A 12,336-nucleotide genomic window follows, 5' to 3' on the forward strand; every position below is an offset into this window, starting at 1 on the left:
AGACCTGGGTCATGTTCAGTAGGCAAATGTTGTGGAACCTTGCAGATAGAAATGTCATGAATAGAGCTTACGCGACTCCTTATTCTACATGTCAGAGGTGCATGTTCGTTCTACGTAACATTTTATATCTGAATGTCCCATAAACATTGCACCCTGCTAAAAGCGGCCCTAGTGCTCTCCTCAGACTTGCTCTAAAACCCACAAGAGCAGGCAATATTGTAAGGAGTTCAAGTGAAGGTAGGACCAGGCAGAAGTACTGAATTGAACCAGCAAGCATTCAGAGTTCTAGAACGGGGCGGAAAGGTGTTCAGGGAGCATTTCCTCACTTAGCGTCCTCTACACAACCTCCATATTAACTTCCACACACTACAGCCATGGAATTTGAATTAATATTTAACTTTAACCTTAAATCATTAATGGGATAATTCACCCAATTTACAAATCATATTGGTGTCCTTGTCCAGAGACTACTTAAAGGGTAAGGAAATGAATGTCATTTTGTAATTTGAGTGAACTATGCCTTTAAGCTTATTTTATACTTTCATAAGTATGACTGACTAATAATTGATCAATCAAGATAATTTGCTGATCAGCAGTTATAGTGACTGCTCATCATGATGCCACCCTATAAGATCATATAAAGTAGGCTTCAGGTTGTGTGGTTTAAGATAATATATAATGCTCTGTCTAACTATTATAATATTATGGCCATCTTGTCAGGTGTAATGACAGATTCTGCTTATGTAGGGAAACACTGCAAGCCTGTTCCCCCCTTTGGGTGTAGTCCAATAATAATCTTGAAAAAGGAAAATCATATAAGCATCATCATAGTCTCATTTTCACTGGGCTGTGATAGCAAAACATAAGGGCAGTGCATCAGTGAGAATAGTGAGAGACTTGATAGACTCCTATCAATTCTAACACACAACTAAATGTGTATTTGCTGTCCTACACTATCAATAGTGTGAGGGGATCTACTTTGCGAAAAGCCAAGGGTTTGCTTTCAAGTTTCCCAGAACTATGAAGCGAAATCATGAAATTTCCTTGAAATCCGCGAAGGAAGCCGCGGCAGCCATTTTGTGTTCAAACTGGTGGGTAAAAGTGCAGCCACATTTCCAAGGGAACTTTGAAGAACACATTAACCTCTCACCATATTTACAACCTCTTCAAAAACCTTACGTCTGAGAAAAAAATCCTGACCTTGGCCAATTTAGTCGATGCCAAAACCCTCCTTTGTTAGCCTACAAGCCAAAACAAAATACAAATACAAAGAGGTTTGTTACGACTGCCTCCACAACCAAAGCAATGATGTTTAGAGATGTTTATATATAAAAATAATATTTATGAGAATGCCAGTTGTAATTTGAATGAGTAGACAATGATGACAAATAATACTATGACAGACAACAATACACACAAACAATACAATGCAATAATTTAGCATAACATCCATATAAGACGATGATTAGAACTACGAGACATACTGTATATAGCAATGGACAGTTGAAAATTAAAAGAAAAACATTAAAAAAAAGATTACAATCTATTAATTACTTCACAGGTCCCATCTATATTTGGCAGTATAAATGTTGTAAATAGGTCCTGATCCAAGCCATGGTTGAACCTGTATTATTACATGTAACACTGGCAAGTAAAAAGTTGGAACTATTACACAAATCTGATATCTCATCCTAAAGTCATTTATAATAGCCTAACAATTAGACAAATATTTAGCCTTACTCTTAAACACAAACTTTAATATTATTATGTTCCTATTGAGTTTAATTGATACTTCTTGATGGGCTATAAGCAAATTAACACTACACTGGGTGTGCGCTATAACTCTGTAGACCTATCTGCTACTAAGGCAACTGACTGTTCAACATTCACAAATAACAGGCAAAGAGAGAGTTTGAGTTAGTCAATAACCAATACCAACAAAGTGCCAGGTTAAGTAGTGTACATGCAGTATATATATTTTTAACCTAACTGACGGTTTAAATATGGTTACATAAATAGCTATAGCCCTATCACACAATAATTAAACATAACTTTTTGTTCAATTTCTGGACAACATTTCTGTCAATTTTGGGCACCCCTTATGGCTCAAGAACAGCCCCAGAGACAAAAGTCATATATAGCCTCTTTAATAAAGCACCCAGCAAGTTCCATTCATGCCCGTTAGGCCTTGGCCTACTGATATCCACATTAGGTGAAAGTTATTAGCCAAACGGAGAAGTCATGAAGAATATTACCTGGCGCAGAGACGGCACGTTAGTCTTTTCCGTCTTTTTGGAATCTTCATTTGGGATTTTAAGGTGGGAGAAGACTTCCTCTGACAAACAGTACTGCTACAGCTATACACTCAATAATAGCATCATTTTCCCATGTATGACCAAATCCATTGCGAGAACTTTTCAAAGGTCCATATAAACATCTACTCCGATATCCGACGCTAAAATGAACCGTACTCCTATGCATTTAGCAGGCAATTATCCCAAGCGAAACCTCCAATAAATTCAATCAAACATTTGATTTTCTTCAATTGTGTATTGACCTAACACTACAAAAAATATTTGCATTTTTCTAAATTATAATAATATCCTATTTCTTCGACACAAATGTGTCAGGCAAGCGGATTCCTATGATTACAAACTGCAGTGTACAGGTGTAGGCTTTGCATGAATGCACAATTGAAATACATTGTCGACGACTAAAATCCAGGTAAGCAAGTGGGTCCAATTCCGAAAAACTAGTCCGATACAATGCTTTGTCTTAATACTTGATGTCTCGGTTTAAAATACGGTTATATGCTCTCCAACGCCACGGCTCTCGGTCCATCCTACTCCACAGTTTTTGTCCGCACTGCAGCGTAGACTCATGCTTGACAAGAGACCCACCTATTACTACCGCCTTTATGGCGACAGGGGGCGCAAGACACCCCATAAAGATTATGCAAGAACTCACAAAGCTTGTCCCACCTTACAAATATTCTACCCCAATAACAGTCCGTTTCTTCTCCTCCCGTGTAATGGACAGAGAGTTGGCAGTTTGACGTCAGACTTTCTAATTTTACAATAATATTGCATCTTTTAATGGAATTGTTTGATAAAGGTAGACCTACCATTAAGAAAAATAATACCGAATGCAATTTAGCATAAATGAGAGCAAAAACACGGGACTACAATTCCCAACGTGAACCAATCACTGGAAAAGGCCAGCCCTGGACCTTATCATACTAAAATACGCACAATGATAGATATAGGTCTATAATAGCCGATTGGCATTAATGGATTGGGAAGATCAAAATGTATTGCTATATTTTAAATACACTCCACGGCCATTAGTACATTCTACTGGAATTCAAATCCAAATTCTACATTTATATTCATTAAGACAACTATAATTCCTTAATTCAGCCACCTGGGCCTTCCGTGTACAAACATACAGCGATATTTACACAACCCTTCAAAACTGGGGAATGGAAATAGCAATAGGATAGTAAAGCTTTTCTTCTTACCTAATTCTCTTCAGCCGTGATGACATGAAAACCTCGAAGACTTTGAAGAGGCGCATTGTTTCGCCTCAACGGTCAAAACCATTTCAGGAGGTTCGCCCCACGTACCACCATTTCTACGGCAGCATCCTCCTCCCTGCTTACATTCGCATCCCCAGCATCAGCATCATTTAGCAACCACAACGCTCGTCCTCTGTGCTTTCCTCAGAGCGTTGCGCATAGGCTACACAGCACATACCGCCACCTACTGGAGCGGAGAAGAACATTTGAGACCTGGACGCACAATTAGGCTTATAATTATGTTTTGAAAAAATGTACATGGTGACTTAAAAGTTAGGGAGGATGACTGATGAAAATGATTTTGAACAAAACGTTTAAGGGGGATTGTTTTTATTTGTATATTTTTATAAATAGCCCTATCTATATAATTTGGGGAGTTCTCAAAGTAATTTTGAGGAGGACCTTTCTCCCACAGATATTTCAGTATAGGCTTGACTTGAGTATACAGCAGCCTAAAATAGTATTACAGTAGTATTAGCAAGTGACAGGGCTGTCCAAGGTACCGCTCAACCAACCTGCACATAGGCTGTGCTGCTGCAGAGCCTTTTGTAGGCTGCACACTCTTGCTTTCAGTGCTTGTGAGTGCAGTTTATGTCAAGCAAATGGAAAAGGAAAACTGTTCAGGGCTTCAGGTTCTCACTATTTGGAGACTTAATGTTAATGTGTGTGTACCTGACAGGTGTGTATACCTGACAATTCAATAGGCTTTATTAGTATGGAAAGATCGAGCACTTACATTGTCAAAGCAAACATACAGGAAAATATCAAGATGATCCAATAATACTACTACTACTAATAATAATAATAATAAATACCTGTCTTCAACAAAGGCCCTCTTCATCTCAGTGATTTAACGGGGTGTCATCATGAAATGCTGCAAAGTGTTTTTTCAGCTTAGCTTGAAGAGGGGCTATCATTGAGATGGTTGGGATCTCCTTTTCACACGTGATGGTAGTTGCAACATTGAGAGGTGCTGACTTGGTATAGGCTCTGAGATTAAATAGGCACACATGTCACGCTCCTATAGCACAGCAATACTGCAACCTGCCCATATTATCAAATATTTGACTCAAGCTACCGGTCTATTTACTGTGTTAGCAGAATGTTTTAATATTTTTGCAGTAACTTATGCTGTATCTGGGAAAGGACTGTGTCAGTTTCTGAAGAGTAAACACTGGAAAATTCTTGTAGACCTGTCAGCAGAACGTTTGAATTCAACAGTGTTTTGCATTAAACTTTTCTCCCAACCTAAATATAATGGACTGTCCACGAATTCTGAAACATTGTCTTGGGCAGGCTACCAAAAAAAAGAAATTACAGTACTTACAGTAGCATATAAAGGAGTACTTCAATGTAAAAGATCAACTGTTCACCTGTTAAATTCAACTGTATATTATAAACTGCACTGCCTATGCAATTGCAACTTGAAATACACTATTTACTGGGCTACTAGGTACAATTAATTGAGATATGCACATACACTGAACAAAAATATAAATGCAACATGGAACAATTTCAAAGATTTTACTGAGTTACAGTTAATATAAGGAAATCAGGCAATCTAAATAAATTCATTAGGCCCTAATCTATTGGTCTGTTGGTCACAGATACATTAAAAAAAGGTGGCGTGGATCAGAAAACCAGTCAGTATCTGATGTGGCCACCTTTTCCTTCATGCAGCGCGACTCATCTCCTTTGAGTTGATCAGGCTGTTGATTGTGGCCTGTGGAATGTTGCCCCACTCCTCTTGAATGTCTGTGTGAAGTTGCTGGATATTGGCGGGAACTGGAACACGCTGCCGTACACGTTGATCCAGAGCATCCCAAACATACTCAATGGGTGAAATGTCTGGTGAGTATGCAGGCCATGGAAGAACTGGGGAATTTTCAGCTTCCAGGAATTGTGTACAAGTCCTTCAGCATTATCATGCTGAAACATGAGGTGATGGCGGCGGATGAATGGCATGACAATGGGCTTCAGGATCTCGTCACGGTATCTCTGTACATTCAAATTGCCATCGATAAAATGCAATTGTGTTCATTGTCCGTAGCTTATGCCTGCCCATACCATAACCCCACTGCCACCATGGGGCACTCTGTTGACAATGTTGATATCAGAAAACCGCTCGCCCACACAACGCCATATACGTGGTCTTCGGTTGTGAAGCTGGTTGGATGTACTGCCAAATGATCTAAAACGACATTGGAGGCGGCTTATGGTAGTCAGCATGGCAGTCAGCAATGCCAATTTCATGCTCCCTCAAAACTTGAGACATCTGTGGCATTGTGTTTTGTGACAAAACTGCACATTTTAGAGTGGCCTTTATTGTCCCCATCACAAGGTGCACCTGTGTAATGATCATGCTGTTTAATCAGCTTCTTGATATGCCACACCTGTCAGGTGGATGGATAATCTTGGCAAAGGAGAAATGCTTACTAACAGGGATGTAAAGAAATTTGTGCCCAACATTTGAGAGAAATAAGCTTTTTGGGCATACGGGACATTTCTGGGATATTTTATTTCAGCTCATGAAACATGGAACATGTTTCGTTTTTATTTTTGTTCAGTGTAGTAATTTGTTGTATGAACCCATCATGACCACAAAAGGTGAGACATTTATTCTATAATGGTTATGAAAATAAAATAAATATGTCTGTATTTTAGATTCGGAAAAGGAAACACTAACATCAAAAGGCTGAATTCTTGTATGTCTTCCTGTTTACATTTTTTTTATGAATAAGCTTTTCATCATATCCTTCATTTGCCAAAATAAAATTAGGCTACTTGCCAGCTTGCAAAACAATATTTAAACCACTAGCAGAGATGTGTGTATCCACGGTCTAAAGTTTGCGGGGAGGTGACCACATTCTCAAGTCAGGTTTCATTTTTATAAATGCCAATTTTTGCGTGAAAACTGGCGCACGCACATTTTGGTTGTATATTTTGTACGTACGCACAGTTTATACATGAGGTCCCAAGGCAGGTTCTTTGTTGGTGATGTCCAACTTCACGCATGACTCCTTCAGTAAACCACCAATACTTTTGCCTGTGTGTGACTCGTTGTAGTGTAGACTCTGGTTTGTAACACATGACCCTTCATCTCCCACTCTGGAGATACAGTTGAAGTCGGAAGTTTACATACACTTAGGTTGGAGTCATTAAAACTTGTTTGTCAACCGCTCCACAAATTTCTTGTTAACAAACTATAGTTTTGGCAAGTCGGTTAGGACATCTACTTTGTGCATGACACAAGTCATTTTTCCAACAATTGTTTACAGACAGATTATTTTAATTATAATTCACTGTATCACAATTCCAGTGGGTCAGAAGTTTACATACACTAAGTTGACATTGCCTTTAAACAGCTTGGAAAATTCCAGAAAATAATGTCATGGCTTTAGAAGCTTCCGATAGGCTAATTGACATAATTTGAGTCAATTGGAGGTGTACCTGTGGATGCATTTCAAGGGCTACCTTCAAACTCAGTGCCTCTTTGCTTGACATCAATCGAAAATCAAAAGAAATCAGCCAAGACCTCAGAAATGTGTTTTTAGACCTCCACAAGTCTGGTTCATCCTTGGGAGCAATTTCCAAACGCCTGAAGGTACCACGTTCATCTGTACAAACAATAGTATGCAAATATAAACACCATGGGACCACGCAGCCGTCATACCGCTCAAGAAGGAGACGCGTTCTGTCTCCTAGAGATGAACGTATTTTGGTGCGAAAAGTGCAAATCAATCCCAGAACAACAGCAAAGTACCTTGTGAAGATGCTGGAGGAAACAGGTACAAAAGTATCTATATCCACAGTAAAACGAGTCCTATATCGACATAACCTGAAAGGCCGCTCAGCAAGGTAGAAGTCACTGCTTCAAAACCACCATAAAAAAAGCCAGACTACGGTTTGCAACTGCACATGGGGACAAAGATTGTACGTTTTTGGAGAAATGTCCTCTGGTCTGATGAAACAAAAATAGAACTGTTTGGCCATAATGACCATCATTATGTTTGGAGGAAAAAGGGGGAGGCTTGCAAGCCGAAGAACACCATCCCAACCGTGAAGCGCGGGGGTGGAAGCATCATGTTGTGGGGGTGCTTTGCTGCAGGAGGGACTGGTGCACTTCACAAAATAGATGGCATCATGAGATAGGAACATTATGTGGATATATTGAAGCAACATCTTAAGACATCAGTCAGGAAGTTAAAGCTTTGTCTCAGTTGGGTCTTCCAGATGGACAATGACCCCAAGCATACTTCCAAAGTTGTGGCAAAATGGCTTAAGGACAACAAAGTCAAGGTATTGGAGTGGCCATCACAAAGCCCGGACCTCAATCCCATAGAAAATTTGTGGGCAGAACTGAAAAAGCATGTGCGATCAAGGAGGCCTACAAACCTGATTCAGTTACACCAGCTCTGTCAGGAGGAATGGGCCAAAATTCACCCAACTTATTGTGGGAAGCTTGTGGAAGGCTACCTGAAACGTTTGACCCAAGTTAAACAATTTAAAGGCAATGCTACCAAATACTAATTGAGTGTATGTAAACTTCTGACCCACTGGGAATGTGATGAAAGAAATAAAAGCTGAAATAAATCATTCTTTCTACTATTATACTATTATTATTTCACATTCTTAAAATAATGTGGTGATCCTAACTGACCTAAGACAGGGAATTCTTACTAGGTTTAAATGTCAGGAATTGTGAAAAACTGAGTTTAAATGTATTTGGCTAAGGTGTATGTAAACTTCCGACTTCAACTGTATGTAATATGCAGTGATAGTGACGTAGGAGTCAGTGGCACATGAAGTCCACAAATCACTTGTAATTGCAATGCATTCCTCATTTGCAAGCCCTTCTTTCTCCTCATTCCCCACTTTTGTGTACATGTCAGGTATGCATTTCTCAGTAAAATACTCTGAGGTAGGTATCTTATCTCCACAGTGGGGTCACAGTAGTTTGTAGGCCAAATGATTCGGACGCTACAAACAGAAGTTGGCACATCAACGGTACCAACTTCAGACGAGTCCCCTGACACTTGTGAGGGTCGTAGAGCAAAATGGAGAACAAATACACAGTGAGAGTCTCCCCTTTCCATGGAATGGTCATAATAGTTTGTAGGTCAAACTGTTCGGACACTACAGACGTTTTCGTGAGAAGACCAATTTTTGGGATGTCTCATGGTCTGACAAACACCGCTATAGCTCTGCCACCTTTCACCGCAGATGCGGAAGTGCTAAATCAGCGGATGCATTGGATTGAGACGCATCCAACACAAAACAGATATCTCTAGCTTAAATTGACGGATATTGATGGGGATTTGTTTATTATCTTACTTAGGTTGACGCACCACTGTGTTTTGTGAGTGTTTTTTATAGGGCAAGGCAGCTCTAACCAACATCTCCAATCTTGTCTCATTGATTGGACTCCAGGTTAGCTGACCTCTGACTCCAATTAGCTTTTGGAGAAGTCATTAGCCTACATTCCAACCTACACTGTGAATGTTTAAATTATGTATTCAATATAGACAAGAAAAATACAGTAATGTGTGTTTTATTAGTTTAAGCACACTATGTTTGTCTTTTATTGTGACTGATCTGATCTTCATCTAAAATTTGATGACCAATTTATGCTAAAATGCAGGTAATTCCAAAGGGTTTACATACTTTTTCTTGCCACTGTATATCAGTGATTCATTAGTGCTTGTCCGTTTATCTTTTCATTTTAAGTCAGCAATGTCATGCTTATATTAGATTCTTGCTGGAGTGAGCCATTTTTGTCTTGCCAAACAGTCTTTTACTGCCAATAAAAAATAATAGCATGTGATGGGTACTTTGAGTACCTATTTATTCGTTTATCTCATTTAGTTAATAGATAATGAATGCAATACATTTTTTATAATTTATCTTCAGAAGGAATGTTAAGAATGTGTAATGGAATTCATTCAATTGTTACTGCACATGTTTTTGTGGTGGATTTGACATAATTGTCAGGTTTTTATTTGTCAGGTTTTTTGAGGACCTATTAAGTTAATTAGTGTTACTTGCTCAGCAGTCAGACTAAATATTGTGTAACTTGTTCCTGACTTATTAGTCCCACTTTAAACATTTTAAATCGCAATTTTTCGTACAAGGTTTAAGTTAGAAACACTATTCAAACTCTAAAAAGTGCAGACCAGTATGGAATAGTGTGCTTGCATACAACTTGTTCTTCTTTTTGTCCTTCTCCATTTATTTCGATGGGATTTCTTCATAATTCTAAAGCTCCCATTGCTAAAAATGCCCATGACTTCCAACCTTCTATTCATTGTAAACAATGTAACTTTTAACACATATTACCTACTTTTACCACTTTCCCAACAGCTTAGACAAACACTTAAAGGAGATGATATATGTGTCTACTTCTCGGGTATTCAAATCTGGCTCTGTGGAAATTGTGGGTCTACCCGTCATGCTACAAGGGCTCCAGATTGCCCAGCTAAGCGCCAGACTTGTAGATTCTGTCAAAAGTGTGTATATTCAGTATACATATGTTTGCATGTTGTGTGTGTGTGTTGGAGTGTCAGTGTGAGTGAGTAGGGTCTTGTGAGTGTGCATAGAGAAAAAAATACAAGGTTCAACTCAGTCTGTGTAGCCATTCTGTTAGCTATTTAGCAGTCTTATGGTTTGGAGATAGAAGCTGTTCAGGAGCCTGCTGGTGTCAGACTTGATGCAACGGCACCGCTTGCCGTGAGGAAGCAGAGATAACAGCCTATGGCTTGGGTGGCTAGAGTCTTTAATTTTTCCAGGCCTTTCTCTCACACCACCTGATATAGAGGTCCTGGATGGCAGGGAGCTTGGCCTCAGTGATGTACTAGGCAGATGGTGTTCAGTCCCAGGGTCCTAAGCTTGGAGGGGACAGTGGTATTGAACACTGAGCCGTAGGCAATGAACAGCATTCTAACATAGGTATTCCTCTTATCTAGGTGGGTGAGGGCAGTGTGGAGTGCAATCGAGATTGTGTAGTCTATGGATCTGTTGGGGTGGTATGCAAATGAGTGTGCCTAGGGTGTCTGGGATAATGGAGTTGATGTGTGCCATAACCAGCCTTTCAAAGCACTTCATGGTTACAGATGTGAGTGCTACAGGGCGGTAGTCATTGTGGCGTGAAGCCTTAGAGTTCTTGGGAACAGGAATGATGGTAGTCATCTTTAAGATGTGGGGATTACAGACTGGGACAAGGAGAAGTTAAAAATTACAGGGAATATGCCTGCAAGATGATCTGCACATGCTCTAAGAAAGCGACCTGGAATACCACCCAGCACCACGGCCTTGCGAGTGTTGACCTGATTAAAGACCTTACTCACATCGGCCTCAATGAGTGAGATCACTCAGTCCTCTGGGTTGGTGGGGGCACCACGCCTGTTGTTATTGTCGAAGCGTGTATAAAATGCATTGAGTTCGTCTGGAAGAGAGGCATCTTTGGGCAGATCACGACTGGGTCTTCTTTTGTAATCCGTAATGGACTGTAGCCCCTGCCACATGCGGCGGACGTCGGAGCCTGTGTGGTATGATTCCACGTTATTCCTATATTGTCCTTTAGCTCGTTTGATGACTCTGCAGAGGTTGTAGCAGGACTTCTTGTACTTGGTTGTGTTCCTGTCAGCCGTAGCCTCAGGGTTGTCTAGCCCTGTGTGTGGTAGCATTGTCCTTTAGCTTGGCGCTAACCTCTGTGTTAATTGAATGGGAGAAGCAGTGAACTTTCACAGTGGGGACAACGTCGCCGATGCATTTCCTTATGAAGCCGGTGACGGAGGTGGTTAGCTCGTCGATGTTCCAATCAGCGCTAGTAAAGCAGTCCTGTAACATAATCTCTGATTCTGATGACCATTTCTCAACGGAGCGAGTCACGGGTACTTCTTGTAAACAGTACGGAGCCATGATCTGATTTTCCGAATGGCGGACGAGGGAGGGCCTTGTATGCCTGCTTGTGGGAAGAGTAACAGTGGTCTAGGACTTTATCGATCGCCCCTAGTGGTGAAGGAGACGTGTTGATGGAAGTTGGGCATCACGTGTCTTAATGATGCGGAAGTAAAATTGCCAGAGACAAGAAAGGCAGTCTCCGGATGTAAGTTTTCCTGCTTGTTTATGGCCTCGTATAGTTCGTTAAGTGCCAGCGTGTTATATTTCTTGTCCTGAGGTGGAATGTATACAACAGTCACGATAACAGCTGAAAACTCCCTCGGGAATTAGAAGGCATTTCACCATCAGGTATTCCAAGACAAGTGAACAATGGGTCTAGACTACCACTGCACTCGAGTCAGCAAACCATTTGTTGTAGATAAGAAGGGAAACCCCTCCCCCTCTCGATTCCCTGACTCTACTCTCCTGTGAATGGAGAATAGCCATGGGGGGTATCTTGTCTGAAAGCCATGTTTCAGAAAAGCAGAGGATATTGCTGTTATGAGAGTCCGGTTGGTAGCAAATCCGCAATCGGAGGTTATCCATCTTATTATGAAGTGATTGGCCAATAGAATGGAGGGAAGAGTCAAACGGTTTTCCCTTTGCCTTAATCTTGCCAGGCCTCCCCGTGTCCTGCCTCTGTAACACCAGCGTTTCTGCTTGCATACCCTGAAAATTGGGTTGGAATTACAGAAAGAGCTCCGGGCAGATGAGTCGAAGTCGAAGTTGAAGCCACAATTGGGGTAAGTAACTGCTGATCTGATGTGCAAAAGTTATTGTCGGTTATAAGAAATGATAGTGGATACATTTCGTGAAATTAA

At 40.5% G+C, this 12,336-nt stretch overlaps 1 protein-coding gene across 4 annotated transcripts in view; it reads right to left on the reverse strand.

Annotated features, from left to right (window-relative positions):
• Positions 1-3,703, reverse strand: part of ttbk1a (tau tubulin kinase 1a) — a 49,528-nt gene extending 45,825 nt beyond the window's left edge. For 3 of the 4 annotated variants that reach the window (XM_045691308.1, XM_045691307.1, XM_014131196.2), the window contains exon 1: positions 3,521-3,703. The gene's annotated coding sequence lies outside the window, so the exon portion shown is untranslated. Of the gene's footprint in view, positions 1-2,255; positions 2,879-3,520 lie in introns of those variants that run through there. The other variant, XM_014131197.2, reaches the window with a different exon arrangement.
• Positions 3,704-12,336: the final 8,633 nt, after the last annotated feature.

The sequence above is a fragment of the Salmo salar genome, chromosome ssa12, assembly GCF_905237065.1.
Source record: "Salmo salar chromosome ssa12, Ssal_v3.1, whole genome shotgun sequence".
NCBI classification, from domain to species: Eukaryota; Metazoa; Chordata; class Actinopteri; order Salmoniformes; family Salmonidae; genus Salmo; species Salmo salar.